General features: G+C 43.7%; 1 protein-coding gene across 2 annotated transcripts in view; it reads left to right on the forward strand.

The window, feature by feature from the left end:
* Positions 1-1,468: 1,468 nt before the first annotated feature.
* Positions 1,469-18,288, forward strand: part of SLC23A2 (solute carrier family 23 member 2) — a 289,448-nt gene continuing 272,628 nt past the window's right edge. The window contains exons 1-3 of one of the 2 annotated variants that reach the window (XM_029604057.1): positions 1,469-1,695; positions 2,125-2,271; positions 3,298-3,361. The gene's annotated coding sequence lies outside the window, so the exon portion shown is untranslated. The remainder of the gene's footprint in view (positions 1,696-2,124; positions 2,272-3,297; positions 3,362-18,288) is intronic. The other variant, XM_029604056.1, reaches the window with a different exon arrangement.

Raw genomic sequence — 18,288 nt, forward strand, 5'->3', positions numbered from 1 at the left:
ACTCCCGCCTAACCTTGCTGCTTGCACTAAACATCAGTCTCGCCTGCACCCTCTTCAGGGTTGCCAGGTTTTCATGAAAGAACAAGCACTTTTTTTCCAAAAAAAAGCCCAAAACACGTGAGATTGAAACTTTTTATTTTTTATAGCATTTAACGCCCTCGCATACTCATTTCCCTCTCCCCACCCCCCTCCGAGCACATCTCTGGCCCCCACACTCTCATTCCCCTCTCCCCACCCCCCGCCGAGCACATCTCTGGCCCCCACACTCTCATTCCCCTCTCCCCACCGAGCACATCTCTGGCCCCCCCACTCTCATTCCCTTCTCCCCACCCCCCTTCGAGCACATCTCTGGCCCCCACACTCTCATTCCCCTCTCCCCACCCCCCCTCCGAGCACATCTCTGGCCCCCACACTCTCATTCCCCTCTCCCCACCCCCCTCCGAGCACATCTCTGGCCCCCACACTCTCATTCCCCTCTCCCCACCCCCCTTCGAGCACATCTCTGGCCCCCCACACTCTCATTCCCTTCTCCCCACCCCCCTCCGAGCACATCTTTGGCCCCCACACTCATTCCCCTCTTCCCACCCCCCTCCGAGCACATCTCTGGCCCCCACACTCATTCCCCTCTCCGCACATCTCTGGCCCCCACACTCTCATTCCCCTCTCCCCACCCCCCTCCGAGCACATCTCTGGCCCCCACACTCATTCCCCTCTCCGCACATCTCTGGCCCCCACACTCTCATTCCCCTCTCCCTAACCCCTCATAGCACATCTCTGGCCCCGCACACACTGATTCCCCCCTCCTTAACCCCTCAGAGCACATCTCTGGCCCCCGCACACACTGATTCCCCCCTCCCTAACCCCTCAGAGCACATCTCTGGCCCCGCACACACTGATTCCCCCCTCCCTAACCCCTCAGAGCACATCTCTGGCCCCACACCCACTGATTCCCCCCTCTGAGCACATCTCTGGCCCTCACATACTCATTCCCCTCTCCCCAGCCCCCTCCAAGCACATCTCTGGCCCCCACACTCTCATTCTCCCCTCCCTAACCCCTCTGAGCCCATCTCTGGCCCCCACACTCTCATTTCCCCCTCCCAACATGCTAATTCCTTCCCTCCTGATACCTGGCTGTAACTGCACACTCTGGATTCCTTTGCTGTTGCACTCCAATGCTGTGCTGCTGGCCTTCCCGTTCCGCCCTCGTGCGATGCTGTGCTGGCTGGGTCTGCCCACAAAATGTGTCGTGTGCATCAACAAGACTTGCATTCTGCTCTGATTGGCTTACTGCTGCAAAATAGGAGTAGGGTGCGCCTGCTATGGACAGGCTTCATCGCAGCAGCCAATCACTGTCACATGATTCAGAGCACAAGTCCCGCCCAACAAGCCCAAAAAAACGCGACTGGCAGAAAAAATAGCCCAATTAAAAGCAACCCGCGAATCGGGAAAAAAAAACCGCGAATGACTACAAAAAGAAGCCCAATCTCGCGGTAAATAAGCGAGGTTGGCAACACTCTTCCACATCGCGCGGAAGACCCCACCCCTGCCAGTGACGTCAGTGCCGGCGCCTTGCGACGTTGTCGCGCGACCGGAGAAGAAGCGTTGCTGCGTCGCTGGGGTACGCTCAGGGTTCATTTTTAGGAAGGAGAGAGCGGGCGGCCCCGGGCCTGGGCGCCCTTGGCCCCGCCATGGCAGGTAGGCAAGGAGGGAGTGGAAGTCTGAGAATGGAGGCTGCGTGTACCCCGTGTATATATATATATGCATGCACCACATCTTATTTTGTATATATAAATAAGCTTTGTATATACATACACACTTACATGTACACACTGCTTAAGAATATTATCTGTCTAGATAAGTTCTATCCTTTATACAACTTGTTGTATATATGTTGATGTGAGACATATGACTTATCTGTGTGTGTACAATCCAAAATACATACATGTTGCTATATGTTCATGCTATATTTATAGTTATACATTTCTATGTCTATTTATTTAAAACCAAACAATTTAGTACCCTAGGGCTTTGTTTTCACCCTATCATCCCAGCTTCCGTAGAGCAATATAGAAATATTGCCCACTCTTTATATATGGTAACTTATTATATTTGTGCACCAATCAGAGAAGACAGAGCTGAACCAGATGTTCTAAAGGGGTTTTCCCCATATCGTGTCTTTGGAGATCCTGGGAGATTAATTCTTGCAAAGGAGCAGGCCTCCAGTGTATTTGGAGGGAAGTTTGTGGCTGTAAAAGTGAATTGATTCTGGAGGTACATTTTCATCTTGTTCACCCTTCTCCTGGCTTCTTGCCTGCTGTTTAATCTTTCAGGATTGCAGTATAAATGATAATGGTTCTGTTAAAATAATGCTCTTAAAGGAGGATCAGCACCTGTGAAGCTTGCTGCCATTATATGGAAACTTGTTATGTGTGTGCATCTAGTCTACCATGCACTGAAAAATAAATTATACTATAGGGTGGGCATGTAGGACTGTTATTATTTCCTCAATAGATTTGCCAATCTTAACTCATGGGGGACTTGCCACATTTATTAATTTATGGCATAAAAGTATGTGTGTGTATATATATATATATATGTCAAATCAGAGAAAATTCTTTTTCACTCAGTGCACAGTAAAGCTCTGGAATATATATTTAGCAGCCCCAGTTTGTGGAATTTGGTGTGTGGCATACAGATATAAAATAATATTGTGCTGCTTGTCTGTCTTCATGCTCCCATAAGAAGAACATAAGAAATTGCCATGATGGGTCAGCAAGGGTCCATCAAGCCCAGCATCCTGTTTCCAACAGAGGCCAAACCAGGCCACAAGAACCTGGCAATTACTCAAACACTAAGAAGATCCCATGCTACTGATGTAATTAATAGCAGTGGCTATTCTGTTAATGGACTTCTCCTCCAAGAATCCATCCAAACCTTTTTTGAACCCACCTACACTAACTGCACTAACCACATCCTCTGGTAACAAATTCCAGAGCTTTATTGTGCATTGAGTGAAAAAGAATTTTCTCCAATTAGTCTTAAATGTGCTACTTGCTAACTTCATGGAATGCCCCCTAGTCCTTCTATTATTCGAAAGTGTAAATCGATTCACATCTCCCAGGATCATTCCAGCTTAGACTGTGATCTGTGCTTAAAAAAAAACCAAGTAAAATATAACTGCCCCTCCCCCTCTTGTTTTCTGAATCCCTGCCCAAATCTTGTGACATGTTAATTTGCCTCTCTACACAAATGGTCCTTTGGATAGTAAAAAGTTTTCCTGCTTATTTTATTCCTTAGGAATTTCAGAAGGAGGTGAGAGAGACAATCGTGTTCCAGGAGGTACAACATTATATAGTACAAGGTAGGAACAAGACTGATCTTACTGAGTTGAAGACCCTAAACCAAGTGATTCATGCAGTTGGGGCATTGCTTGTTGAATGGATATCAACTATTAAGGTCCTCGTATAATGAGGGAAGCTGCGTGTGTATTCCTGGATCCAGGGAAGCAAAATGGAGTAGCTTTCAGGATCCTGAGAATCTGGCAAGGAGAACAAGAATGAAAATAGTTTCCCTCCTACCTGTTCACCACACATACAACTACGGCAAGGGTGGCCAACTCCAGCCTTCAAGAACCACAAAGAGTTCTGGTGTTCAGCATATCCACAATGAATATGCACGAGAGAGATCCATTGTGTACACATCTATCTCGTGCATATTCATTGTGGCTATCCTGAAAACCAGGCCCATTTGCGACTCTCAAGGACTGGAGTTGACCACCTTTGAACTACTGACTCATTGTCCTGCTCTTAATTTCATAGAAGATTTTAGAATGCTCAGTGTTAAACTGGCTTCAGTCTTGGAAGCAGTGATACTTCCTGAACAGGCTGGCTTTTGCACAATCTGCAGTTGCTCTAAGCAGGTTCTGTCATTGACTACTCATATTGAGGCTAGCTATCAGAAAGGCAGGAGCTGCTCTTTTGGATCTCTTGTGCTTATGATACAGCATGATGTACCAAAATGTTGCTGAAACTCTCTTCCAAATCTATTTGCAAAAACATCACAATTCCATGATCCTGTAGTCCATAGTTCTGAGTATATCTCTGTGATAAAATTAGCTGTTTATACACAGCAGACTCCCACAAGAATGATTCCTTGCACTGGCTCTTTTTAATGTATTAGGGATCAAATTTGCAGATGACACAAAATTATTCAGAGTAGTTAAATCCATAAGTGGATAGTGATAAATTGCAGGATAACCTTGCAAGACTGGGCATTCAAATGGCAGATGAAATTTAATGTGGACAAATGTTGTAGGGAAAAATAACTCATGCTGTCATTAAAACAATGTTAGGTTTCATGTTATGAGTTACCACCCAGGAAAGAAAATCTAGACATCATCAATACATTGAAATCCAGTTCATTGTGCTGTGGCGATCAAAAAAGCAAACAAAATGTTAGGAATTATTAGTAAGAAAATGGAGAATGTCATGATGCCTCTGTATTGCTCCATGGTGAAACCACACCTTGAGTACTGTGTTCAATTCTGGCCACCACATCCCCAAAAAAATATAGATGCATTGGAGAAGGTATGAGAAGGGTGAGCAAAATGATAAAAGGGATGGAATGGCTCCCCTATGAGGAAAGACTAAAGAGGTTAGGGCTGGTCAGCTTGAGGAAAAAATGGCTGAGTGTGGATATTATGGAGGTCTACAAAATCATGAGGGGACCACAATGGGTAAATGTGAATTAGTTGTTTACTCTTTCAGATAATAGGACTAAGGGGCACTCCAGGAAGTTAGCAAGTATCACATTTAAAACAAATTGGAGAAATTTCTTTCACTCAGTCCAATTAAGCTCTGGAATTCATTGCCAAAGGATGTGGTTAAGGCAGTTAGTGGGGTTTTAAAAAAGGTTTGGACAAGTTCCTGGAGGAGAAGGCCATAAATTGCTATTCATGAAGTTGTCTTAGGGAATAGCCACTGCTTATTACTGGCATTAATAGCATGGGATCTATTTAATCTTTGGATCCTTGCCAGGTACTTTTATCCTGGATTGGCCACTGTTGGAAACAGGATGCTGGGTTTGATAGTCCCTCAGTCTGACTAGTATGGCAACTTCTTCTGTTCTCCGAAGTCACAGAGCTTCATGTAGGCAGATGGCTTGGCTTTAACTTGTCAGGCCAAAGAATTTCATGGTATTTTGCAAACAGTCACAGAAGATTTGCATTCTTTGGTAGCCTACTTAACCCCCCCCCCCCCCCCCAAAAAAAAAACAACCTCTGCCCAAATGCCAATAAGGCTGTTTCTGTGTTTAATTTGAACAACTTAAAAAGCCAGAGGGAACCTTATGTTCAGACCTACAGTCATCCACTTATGACTCAGAGCTGAAATATGTAGATATTATTTGCCTCTACTCATGAACTTACTGAAAGTATTTCCAGAAAACTGGAGTTGAGTATAAGAAATGCTGTGCTGGTCTGACCAAGGTCCAAGCCCAGTATCCTGTCTTTGATAGTGGCCAGACAGATCCCAAATAGTTTATCTCTCGTATCACTCTCCCAGGGACTTGTGCAACCCTTTTTTTGAATCTTACTGTGTTATTTGCTTTGCTCACACCTGACAATAGATTCCATAACTTGATTGAGGGCTGAGTGGAAAAAATACTTCCCTTGCTTTGTTTTAAATCTGCCATTTGCTAGTTTGATGGAGTGTCACTTAGTCCTAGTGTTGTTTGAAAGGGTAAAAAAGCATTCCCTATTTACTCTGCCCAGCTCATAATTTAAAAAATCTCAATCATATCTCCTCTGTCGACTTTTCTCCAAGCTAAGGAGCTTTTTCGTCTTCCTTTATAATTTTAATTGCCCTTCTCTGTACCTTTTCCGTGTCCCTATGTCTTTTTTTTTTTTTTTTTTTTTTTTTAGGTGGAGTGATCAGAACTGCACACAATACTCTAGATTCATGGTGCCACTGCACCTTTACAAAGGCATTATGATATTCTTAATTCCTGTCAATACTAGATCGGTCCAGACTCCTGGTTTTGCATCCCTTCCAGCAGATGCAGACAGAGTTTTACTGACACTGTACATAAATTAGTGTGCTACCCGCAGTCCCTCAGTATTTGTCTCCAGCAGATGGTGTAAAATCTGAAGTCTGGAGAGAAAAAAAGATTAAAAGACAAAAATTTCTGGAACCTTCTAGGCGGTTGTAACCTTCCTGGTTTGAGGTGGAGGAGCAGGGGGTAGGTGGACATCTGGTGGTCCAGATCCCTCATCCCCCCCACAAGATAGCGATGGAACCTGCTGGCAGTTCTGCACTGCAAGTTTGGAGCGGGGAAGTATCCTTTTTATATGGTTTGTCTTGGGCTGGGTCACTAAAATTTGGTAAAAGGAGTGGAGATGGATATATAACCAGTGGTTTGGTTCTTTTCTGATCTGCCATGTAGCCTGCATCCTGGAACTGGAACCTCTGCACCAAAGGAAATTATTGGCTTCTATATCTCTTTTTTTTTTTCCTCAGAGTTAAGAATAAGGAACTAGTTAGAGGAATCTTGTGACTTGGATTGGCCACTGTTGGAAACCAGATGCTGGGCTTGATGGACCCATGGTCTGATCCAGTATGGCATATCTTTGTTCTTATCTGTGCTTCATTGGAGTTCCGGGTCAGGGGGAGGGAAGCTTCCTTAGCAGCTTGGGGAGCTCAACGATGGGGTTTTTCCAACAGCTTCTCTGTCTGCGAAGGAGACCGGGTGTTGGTGCTGAGAGGCTGTTCCCTTGTTGGCCGTTGAGTTGCTGGTGGTGGCATGGATGCAGGGAGAAACAGCAAAAGTGGCATGGCATTTGGGGGTCTGCATTGAGCATTGCCGTGCTGGTAGGAGAAGCATCGGGGCTGTCCGCGGCTGGCAGATGGGGCAGGTACTAATTAGGCGGCACAGACACTGCTGCAGGGACCATGCCAAGAGAGAGAATTGAAAAATGGCAGGAGCTGTAGGGACCATGCTGAGAGAGTTAGAGCAGCAGTGGCTAGTAGGGCCTCCCTTCCCTGCAGCACGGGAATGTCTGCCAACTTGGACGCAGCTCTCACGTTGCCGGAGTATGTGGGGGATGGCTCGGCTGCGCTGTATCCGTTCAGCCCCACGGGTGGATTCCAGGAAAGAATGGGTCACCAGAAAGGGGTTATGGTCCTGGCAGGATTTTTTTTTTCCACGGAGCTTGCTGGTATTGCACAACACCTTCTCTGGAACATGCCACTGGTAGGTGAACCCGATCTCACAGTTCTGACGTGGGATAAATTCAGGATTTTCCCTAAATGGCAGGGTCGTTGTAAGGCTCCGATTGTTCAGAGGACAATGGGAATGTCCTCTAGGGAGACTTAGCTCTTCTGGAAGGAGGGACTCCTGCCTTTAATCCCCTAGTACAAGGGTTCCCAAACCTGTCCTAGAGGACTTGTAGCCAGTTAGGATTTCAGAATATCTGCAATGAATATGCATTAGTGAGATTTGCATGCAGTCCTGAAATCCTGACTGGCCGGGGGTCCTCCAAGACAGGTTTGGGAACCATTGCCCTAGTAAGCTGGAGCTAGGGCAGTCGATTCACATGGAGGGTGCTTATGGCCAGCTAGAACGTGACCTTTCCACCGGCTATTCGAGTAGGAAAGGTTGGCGGGCCTAAGCTAAGCTTTATCTGCAATCAAGGATGCTCTAGAGCTGCTCAAAATTCCCAAGGAGAATGCATCATTTTCAGCGGTGACTGTAAAGATCACCATTCTGGTGGTGGGGTCAGCGGTTCTTAAGAATACCCTGGACCAGTTGTGGGAATCCATCTTCTGAAGATGTTCGAGGTCTCAGTGTGGAGAGTCCAAGCTTCAGCTAACAGCAGGTTCAAACTGGGCATCTTTTGTGTGGGGTGCGATAGTTTCATTGTTCACAGCCAACACCATCTGTGGATATGCAACAGCTGGAGAGAGTGCAGGCCAGAGCGGTGCACCCTGCGGATTCTTTGGATGTTCTGCTGCATATGTTGACAAGGAACTTGAGGTTTGCCGTTTCGAACAGAAAGTCTCTTCAGCTTCAAGTCACAGTTTGGCAGTCTTCCTTTTGTGATCAGGCCTTGGTTTGGGAAACGCTTGGGGTAGGTCCAAGAGGACAGATTAGAACTTCCATATTGGTCAGACAGGGGATCCTGTGACAGCTTGGAGTAAGGGTGTTCAAGGCAACACGGCAAGTGCAACATGATGCATATAGGGAAAAATAACCTATGCTGTAGCTACACGATGTTAGCTTTCATTTTAGGAGTTACCACCCAGGAAAAAGATCTGGGCATCATGGTTGATTATTATATTGAAATCGTCTGCTCAGGAAGGGCATGATAAATAAAACAGAGGATGTCATAATGCCTCTGTATCGCTCAATGGTTAGACCACAACTTGAATACTGTGTACAGTTCTGATCGCCGCATCTCCAAAAAGATATAGTTGCACTGGAGAAAGTGCAGAGAAGGGCGACCAAAATGATAAAGAGAATGGAAGTTTCCCTATAAGGAAAAGTTAAAGAGGTTAGGGCTGGTCAGCTTGGAGAAGAGACCGCTGAAGGGGGATGTGATAGAGGTCTACAAAATTATGAAAGGACTTGAACGGGTAAATGTGAAATTGTTATTTACTCTTTCAGATAATAGAAGGACTAGGGAGCACTCCATGAAGTAAACAAGTAGCACGTTTAAAATTGGAGAATTTTTTTTCACTCTGTGCACAATCAAGCTCTGGAATTCATTGCTAGAGGATATGGTTAAGGCAAATAGTGTAGCTGGATTTAAAAAAGGTTTGGATAAGTTATTGGAGGAGAAGTCCATAAACTGCTATTAATCAATAGGGAATAGCCGTTGCTTGTTGCTGGCATTAGTAGCATGGGATGTATTTCATGTTTTGTGTACTTGCCAGATATTTGTGATTTGGTTTGGCCACTGTTGGAGAAGGATACTGGACTTGATGGACTCTTGGTCTGTCCCAGTATGGCATATTTTATGTTCTTAAGGCTGCTTTTCTGAGGTGGGGATCTGGCTAGCAGTGGGCCAGGGGTCCTCATTCTCATCGGAGGTGGCTATGTTACAGAATTTTCTCGGGAGGTCCATGTGGCCTACATGAACTCTTCGTGCACTGCCCATCCAACTACCTGGAGGAGCAGGCCAGGAGATGGTATTCTAGGTCTGAAGGCAGAAGACTCTACGTCTGAGGAGGTGCAGATGGCTCTGTGAGTGCCATATTTCCAGATGGAGTCTCTCTGCTTGGTGGTTGTAGCCATCCGCAAAGCGGAGAGTTTCTGGCTATTCTGGTTCGCACAGATGCATACATGCTTATTCCCTTCAGGAAGGTGCATCAGGGATTCCTTCACTTAATGCAGCTGTGAGTGTGTTCAATTTCTCGTGCTTCTGTTTTGGGTTAGGCCGGCACCGCAGATGTTCACCACGGTGATGGGGGTCCTGGCCACAGCACAGCCAAAGGAAAGGCTTTTAGTGCATCCTTATATGGATACTTGGCTAATTCAGGCGATGTCAGCAGGCTGCTCCTCTCGTCATGCAGGGGTTATGGCACCTGGGTAGCAGGGAAAATCTGGTATGAGCAACTAGGGTCCAGGCCAGTCACTGGTGTGCCTAGCAGCCCGCTTCGATACCAGGCTAGCCAAAATGGTTCTCAGAAATCAGATGCCCAGTCTTAGTCTCACAAGATCCTTCTGCAGTTCCTCACAATTGGTTGCTGTTGTAATAAAACAATTTTGTCAACTGCAAATTGTCACTTCTTACTCCTTTCTTTAGATCAGTGGTCCCCAACATGCAGATTTTCTCTCATACATATTCATTGTGGATATCCTGAAAACCTGACTGGCTGGTGGGCCCCCAGGACAGGGTTGGGGACCACTGCTTTAGATTATTTATGAATGTTAAATAGTACAGGTCCAAATACAGACCCCTGGGGCACTCCACTAACTCCCTTTCTTCATGTGGTAAACTGACCATTTAGCCCTACCCTCAGTTTCCTGCCTTTTGTCCAGTTACCAGTTCACAATGGTAGACTGCCTCTGATCCCACGACTTCCCAATTTCCCGAGGAGCCTGTCATGGGTCTTTGCATTTTCAGAAGGCATTTGACAAATACACTGTATCAACCGGCTCACTTTATGTGCATGTTTGGTTTTCACTTTCAAAAAAATAATAGCAAATTGGTAAGGCAAGACTTCCCTTTGCAAAAACCATGTTGACTCTCCCCCATTAAACCATGTCTGTCTATATGGTGAGCAGTTTTGGTTTTTAAGAATAACTTCTACCATTTTGCTTGGCCCTGACGTCAGGCTCGCAGGTCTATAGTTTCCTGGATCACCCCTGGAGCCTTTATTAAGAACTGGTGTCGCACTGGCTGCTCTCCATTCTTCGGGTACCATAGCTGTTTTTAAATGATAGGTTGCAAATCACTAGAAACAGGTGTCTACTCATACTGAGCGAGGTCCCACCTCACGGAGGAGGCTGATGCAGTATTAAGAAATGCTTCTGCCAGTATGGGGAGGGCAGGCTGGAGCATTCTAGGGAATGGATAGGGCAGAGTGTAATGAGTTATCTGCACAAAATTTAGCCAGCTAGCAAGGGAGGAATATTGAAATCTTGAGTTTTGTCTGGGTAACTCAAAAAGTTACCTGCACAAAACCATTGAATATCGACTTCAGAGAAACCATTTCATCCACATGGCTTTCGTAGCTAAAACATCTCTTCCTTCAAAGCTGTGCAGTGAAAGCAGCTCTCTCCTCAAGGAGCACTTTAAGTATCTAAAACAAGAGTAAAGTTTGTGTGAAAAATGGCTTACTTTCTGGGGTAGCAAAGCTAGCCTTGCCTTGTCTGCTCAACAGCTCAAGAACGATCTTGTAAACAAGGTTGGGCCGATGTAAAAGACCCGCGGCAAAACAGGCGCTCGTTATGTGAGTGGGTTTTGATCACCTCGTGCGGCTGAAGCTGCCGCTTCCGCAGCAAGTAAAAAAATAAGATTATGCAAATGACTTGTGCGCAGAAATCCGTGTATGTAAGCATACGGGGCCTATGTAATAAGTGGCCACCTCTGTGCTCAAAATGTGCGCCGATTATCCACGCATAAAAGCGAGTGAGCAAGCGAATGGGTCACCCTGTTAAGTGAAAGTGTGATCCTGGAAAGTATTTTTAATATTTCAAATAACTATGCTGCAGAAAAAATGGCAAATATTTTCATGGATGCTAATTCACAACAATCTTGCCGCTCTTCTGGCCGTGTATCTGTTGCCTACTTCAAACGCTGTAAAAAGTGCTTTGCTAAGCTGGCCTCTTTTGAAGCTGAGAGAGGCTCTCAGCTAGATGCTTATCAGGCCGCTTGTGCTCTTCTGTTCGTGGCAGAAAAATCTGCACGATCAGGCACCTAGCTACCATTGCCGCTCAGGCACTGAGCTTGGTGCTTACTTGGTCATGCCCGAGTGCCAATGGTAGCTAGGCGCCTTTCTGGGTGCCAGACATCATAAATTCGCGACCAAGTAAAAACTTCTAGCCTTTCTGGGCGCATAGCTACTGTTGCCACTCAGGCACTGAGCTAGGCGCTTATTTGGTCGCAAATCTATACGATCTGGCGCATAGGGAAGCACCTTAAGCTGGCCGTTACGATGCCCAGAAAAGCGCCTAGCTAAGCTGGCCACTCGGATGCCAAGATAGGCACTTAGCTAGGTGGTTTTCAGGATGCTCGGATGTCAACATAGCCCCCCTCCCCCTCACTCAGAGTGGGCGCTGACAATTATCTTGTGCCCTGACCATGGCGGTGAAAAACCCGCACTAGCGCAGCTCCCTGAATTGCCTATGATTAGCTAATCGCCTCTTTTACATGCCATTAGCATGTATTAGCACAGGAAAAACCCACTGGTCTGTGAGTGCATTCCTACAAGCTTTTTTCCCGCACACAGAACCCTTATTACATCCCCATGTAAGGCTTTGTGCAGGAAAACGCACGGACAAACCCGCGGCAGCTTCAGTGCACCTTACTTCATCGGCCCCGGTGAATGGTGGACAGTCATGAAGATGATTTCTGGGATATGAATCCCAATGGGGTTCAAATGGCTCCCAGTGCTAGCCTACACTGAACTTCCTGATGTCCAACAGTAAATAACCTTCTCAAAATATTCCAGTAACTGAAGACATAAGAACTAACATACTGTATCAGACTGAGGGTCCATGAGGCCTAGTATCCTTTTTCCAAAAGTGGCCAATCCAGGTTGCATGTACCTGCAGGATCCCAAATAGTACTACTAATGGCAAAGGATAAGAAGTGGCTTTCTCTGAGTCAAGAATAGATTTCTCCTTCAGGCACTTGTCCAAATACATGACATTTAAACCCTTTTTAAACCCAGCTACACTAATTTCCTTTATCATCTGGCAATGAATTCCAGAGCTTAATTGTGTGAGTGAAAAAGATTTTTTTCCAATTTGTTTTAAATGTGCTACTTATTAACTTCATGGAATGTCCCCTAGTTTTTTTGAATTTTTTGAAAGAATAACCAATTTCACATTTACCCATTCTATTCCACTCATAATTGTATAGACCTCTATCATATCCCCCCTTGGCCATCTCTTCTCCAAACTGAACAGCCATAACTTCTTTAGCTTTTCCTCAAAGGAGCTGTTCTATCCCCTTTATCATTTTGGTCATCCCCCTCTGTACTCTTTCCAGTTCAACTGTATCTTTTTTTGAGATGTGGCAACCAGAATTTCACACAGTACTGTAGCTGTGGTCTCACCATGGAGCAATACTGAGGTATTATGACAGTCTCTGTTTTATTCTCCATTCCTTTACTAATAATTCCTACCATTGTTTGCTTTTTTGACCGCTACCACACACTGAGCTGAGGATTTCAAAGTATTGTCCATGATGCCCAGATCCTTTTCCTGGGTAGTAATTCCCAATATGGAACCTAACATTGTGTGAGTTACTTTTCTCTATATGCATCACTTTGCACTTGATTACATTACATTTCATCTGCCGTTTGGATGACCACTATCAAAGTCTTGCAAGGTCCTCCTGCAATTTCTCAGTCTGCTTATGATTTAACAGCTCAGAATAGTTTTGTGTCATCTGCACATTTAATGATATCATGTGTCGTACCATTTTCCAAATCTGCTCTAAATGTATTAAAACTGTGGTTCTCAACCTTTTTCCCATCGTGACACACCTGACAGACCATGCTCACATGTGTGACACACTGTTCATTACAATTCATGGCGGAAAAATAAATAAATAAAGGCCTAGTATTTCTATTGTTAAGAATGACTCAAGGGAAAGATACAAATTCTGTCTGAACAGAAATTGCAAAAATAGTAAACATCCCACACCAAAACAGCACTAATTTCCAGTACTCAAACAGTAACCACCTTACCTAAGAAAAGGCAACACTGAAAATATTACACTGGGCCTTAAGACACCGATACATCTCCTATTAGGAAAACGGACCAAGCCAGGCTGCTATAGAGCCCTACACAGAAACTACACGCCAGCAGAAAACCTCACCTGAATCACATGTGCTGACCCTCACCTAACAAAGAATAAAGAGACCATAAAGCATAAATAGAAACATGCAGACAAAATCTGAACTGGAAACCGCAACAAGCCAGAGTCTCTGTATGCAGTGTAACAAAGGAAAAAATAGAAACAATCACTAGTCCTTATAAAACAAATCAATAAATATAAAATCAATACCGTAGCAGTAAAACCATACTAACAAAAAGAACAGATTATTTCAAAACAGCTGATGAATGGAATATCCAATAATTAAAAAATTTCTAGACACCAATAAAATATTTCAAAATAGCAGCACAAAGGCCCAATAATGAAAAATAAAGATACAAAAAATGTTTTGCTCTGCATACCTGGGAACCTTTCATATTCAGGTGCCCTGAGATTGTTTTGAACTAGGTGCAAGCAAACCATCCTGCCTCCTGCTTTCTCCTCTCTCTCTCTCACTGGCTCACAGTCGCTCACATATGCACGTGCTTTTTCTCTCACTTATATAGGCTCTTAATTACACATTTACACACATGCTGTCTGTCTTTTCACGCTTACACACACACACAGGCTTTCAATCACACACATATATGCTGTCTTTCTCTCACACACACACACTCATTCACATGCTTACAAACATGCTCTCTTTCTCTCATTTACACACAGGCTCTCAATCACATACTCAGATGCTCCCTCACCTAAACCAGCTCTCAATCACACACACACACATGGACTCTTAATCATACATACACATGATCTTTTTCACACAAACAGGTTTTCAATCATACTTACATTCATGCTGTCAATCACACACATACTCTGTTTCAAATATACAGGCTCTCATACATGCTGACACACACACACACACACGATCTGAAACATATATGCTTGCTCATTCACTCACTCCCCCTCCTCCACTTTCGGCCCTCGCGGAGAAAGGAGTTCCATCGGCCACGGGGGTTGACATTGTTCCTTGTTTTACTCCGAGCTGCGCTGCTCATTCTTCAGGCCACACCTCTCTTCTCTTATTCGGGCTGATGCTGCCCGCACTAGCATGGTCTCTTCTTCCTGTGCACGCACCTGCTACTCCCCACTTCCTCTTCCGGGCTGGGGGGGGGGGGGGAGCGGGAAGAAGCGAGCATGCCAGTGCCACTGACTCCAGCTGTCCTGCGTTCTGCCTGGGCTTTCAGCATTTTAAGCTCGGGCAGAGGACCTATTTCACTCGGGCACACCGATTTGAGAACCACTGTATTAAAAAGCACTAGTCTCATTACAGGTCCTTGAGACACTCCACTGTTTACCCTTCTCCACTGAGAAAACGGACCATTTAAGCCTACTCTGTTTCCTGTTTTTTAACCAGTTTGCAATTCACAATAGTACATTGCCTCCTCCATGACTTTGTTTTTCTCAAGAATTTTTCATGGGGGACTTTGTCAGCTGCCTTCTGAAAATCCAAATACAGTTAGCCACTGGCTCACATTTATCCACATATTTATTATGCCCTTCAAAAAATGTAGCAGATTGGTGAGCAAGACTTCCCTTGTATAAATCCATGGTGGTTATATCCCATTAAACCATGCCTTTCTATTTGTTCTGTAATTTTATTCTTTAGAATAGTTTCTATGATTTTTCTCAGCACTGAAATCGGGCTCACTGGTCTATAGTTTCCCTAATCATCCCTGGAACCCTTTTTAAAGATCAGTGTCTTATTTGGCCACCCTCCCATCTTCAGGTACAATAGATGATTTTAATGATAGGTTACAAATTGCTAGTAATAGATCTGCAACTTCATTTTTTATTTTTTTTCAGAACTCTGGGGTATAAACCATCTGGTCTAGATGATTTGCTACCTGTTAGTTTGTCTGCTCTATTACATCATCCAGATTTACCATGAAGAATGAAATAATTCTACTGATGCAATATTTTAAAAATCCTTCATCAATTTGTTTTAAAATCTTGCTGCCCTTACTGGTGCACGCTTCATATTTTAGAAACTGAGGCAAGCCCAAATCTTGATGGTCTGGACATTGTCGGCCTCTAAATATCATCAGTACTAACTTGGTTTCAAAGCAGTTCTGGTCGTTAACCTCATCTGGTGGATTTGGACAATCTTGCATCATCTAAAGATGGCTCAAGGAAGATGTGGCTACTTGGTCTGTAAACTGAATTTGAGGAGCAGTTCAGAACATGACTCTGGCCTTCCAAATCAGACTACTGCCAGCTTGTTGGATTCCTGTCCTAGGCACCCCACTCCTGGCGGTGTATTGACCATGTTTGTGGCTTCATCTGAAGCTCTGAAATACATTAAAGATCTTGGGATTAAACTGTAACCTATTACTTTTTATGTTGTACTTGTAAATTTGTTTCTAAACTCAGTGTTCAGTCTGTACTATTTGGTTTTTGTGCCAGCTGTTATACTTGTAAGAGGTGTTTTTGCTTGGAAATTGGGCTATTTTTTATTTTATTTTATTTTTTTGTTATTTCCCATCAGCTTTTGCCATTTTAATCATGAAGCCAAGCAGTTCTAAGGTCTGAGATCACGCTGGGTTTGTGAAAGTAGGCCACGGCTATCCGGCAACATGCATAGTGGAAAAAACCCCTGTTTGTGTTTTGTTTCTTAATCTTCAGCCTTTTCTCATGGAGGCACATTTGATCCTCTTACAGAAATAGAAGGGTTGTGTATGTGCAAGGTTAGGAAGTGAAGGTGTGTGTGTGTGTGTGAGACTAACATCTTTATCGTGTTGTAGAGTTGTCACTTAAATTCCTAGCTCATGTTCTTGGTTTCCTTTGCTTCCTGTCCTTTCTGAGAATGTTTGGACATTGTGGGTTTCATATGTTTAATAGAAGCAACTTTTTCCAGTACTTTGTGTTACGGGAGGGTTGTGTTTAGACATTTTGACCTTCCACTGTGCTCAGACCATACTTTTCCTTCTCTTGCTTATAGTTGCTGGACATTATTTTGTAGTCTGTGAAGCTGCAGGGCTTTCAGCATAGGGTTGTGACACTGCTGATCCCAGCGTTCTTGAACTCATAGATTTATAGCAGTGTAGTTGGAGAGCTAGTACCACTTTCATTATCTTGTGTATTTCTCTCTGGCTATCCTTTTGTCAGTCATCCAGGGAGAAGTAATGAACTTGATGACATACTGTCAGAAAGTGGTTTTCCTGACTAGAATTTTTCGAATGATAAGCAACCTTTTAATCCAAAGTAGAAAGCCTTTTGTACATTCCAAAGGCCAAAGATATGTTCCATTTGACTTGTGGTGATATAGTCTCTGTTGTTGTTGTTTTTCCCATTGCAACTGATCATATCTGTTTTTGTGAGTCAGCAAATCACTTTCACTGCATACCAAGTCTCATAGAGACTGCTACAAGAATTTAGGACTTTTAAGAACATAAGAACTTGCCATGCTGGATCAGACCAAGGGTCCATCAAGCCCAGCATCCTGTTTCCAACAGAGGCCAAACCAGGCCACAAGAACCTGGCAATTACCCAAACACTAAGAAGATCCCATGTTACTGATAGAATTAATAGCAAAGGCTATTCTCTAAGTAAACTTGATTAATAGCAGTTAATGGACTGCTATTAATCATTTTTTGAACCCAGCTACACTAATTGCACTAACCACATCCTCTGGCAACAAATTCCAGAGCTTTATTGTGGGTTGAGTGAAAAATAATTTTCTCCGATTAGTCTTAAATGTGCTACTTGCTAACTTCATGGAATGCCCCCTAGTCCTGCTATTATTTGAAAGTGTTAATAACCAAATCACATCTACTTGTTCAAGACCTCTCATGATCTTAAAGACCTCTATTGTATCCCCCCTCAGCCGTCTCTTCTCCATGCTGAACAGCCCTAACCTCTTCGGTCTTTCCTCATAGGGGAGCTATTCCATCCCCTTTATCATTTTGGTCGCCCTTCTCTGTACCTTCTCCATCGCAACTATATCTTTTTTGAGATGCGGCGACCAGAACTGTACACAGTATTCAAGGTGCGGTCTCACCATGGAGCGATAGAGGCATTATGACATTTTCCGTTCTATTAACCATTCCCTTCCTAATAATTCCCAACATTCTATTTACTTTTTTGACTGCTGCAGCACACTGAGCCGACGATTTCAATGTATTATCCACTATGATGCCTAGATCTTTTTCTTGGGTGATAGGTCCTAATATGGAAGCTAACATTGTGTAATTACACCAAGGGTTATTTTTCCCTATATGCAACACCTTGCATTTGTCCACATTAAATTTCATCTGCCATTTGGATGCCCAATCTCTTGCAAGGTCCTCCTGTAATATATCATTATCTACTTTGAATAACTTTGTATCGTCTGCAAATTTGATAACTTCACTCATTTTATATATATATATATATATATATATATATAATCTGGAAATGAATAAGACGAGTGAAGTTATCAAATTTGCAGACGATACAAATATATATATATATATCCCTGAGGGACTTCACTGTTTACCCTTTTACACGGAGAAAATTAACCATTTAATCCTACTGTTTCCTGTATTTTGTTAAAGTTTAAATGTTTTATTGCTCAATTTAGCAACAATACAAAATGCAATCTGTGTAACAATTCTACAAAACAATATGTTCTTGGCTTACATTGGATAACACCTTGATAACGATTCTGAAATAAAGCCTTAAAAAGCATTATAAAGCTTCAATAATCTGATATTGGTACTGTCTTTGATATATACGATTATTAAACAAACCATAAGAAACTC

The sequence above is a fragment of the Rhinatrema bivittatum genome, chromosome 5 (genome assembly GCF_901001135.1).
Source record: "Rhinatrema bivittatum chromosome 5, aRhiBiv1.1, whole genome shotgun sequence".
NCBI lineage: Eukaryota > Metazoa > Chordata > Amphibia > Gymnophiona > Rhinatrematidae > Rhinatrema > Rhinatrema bivittatum.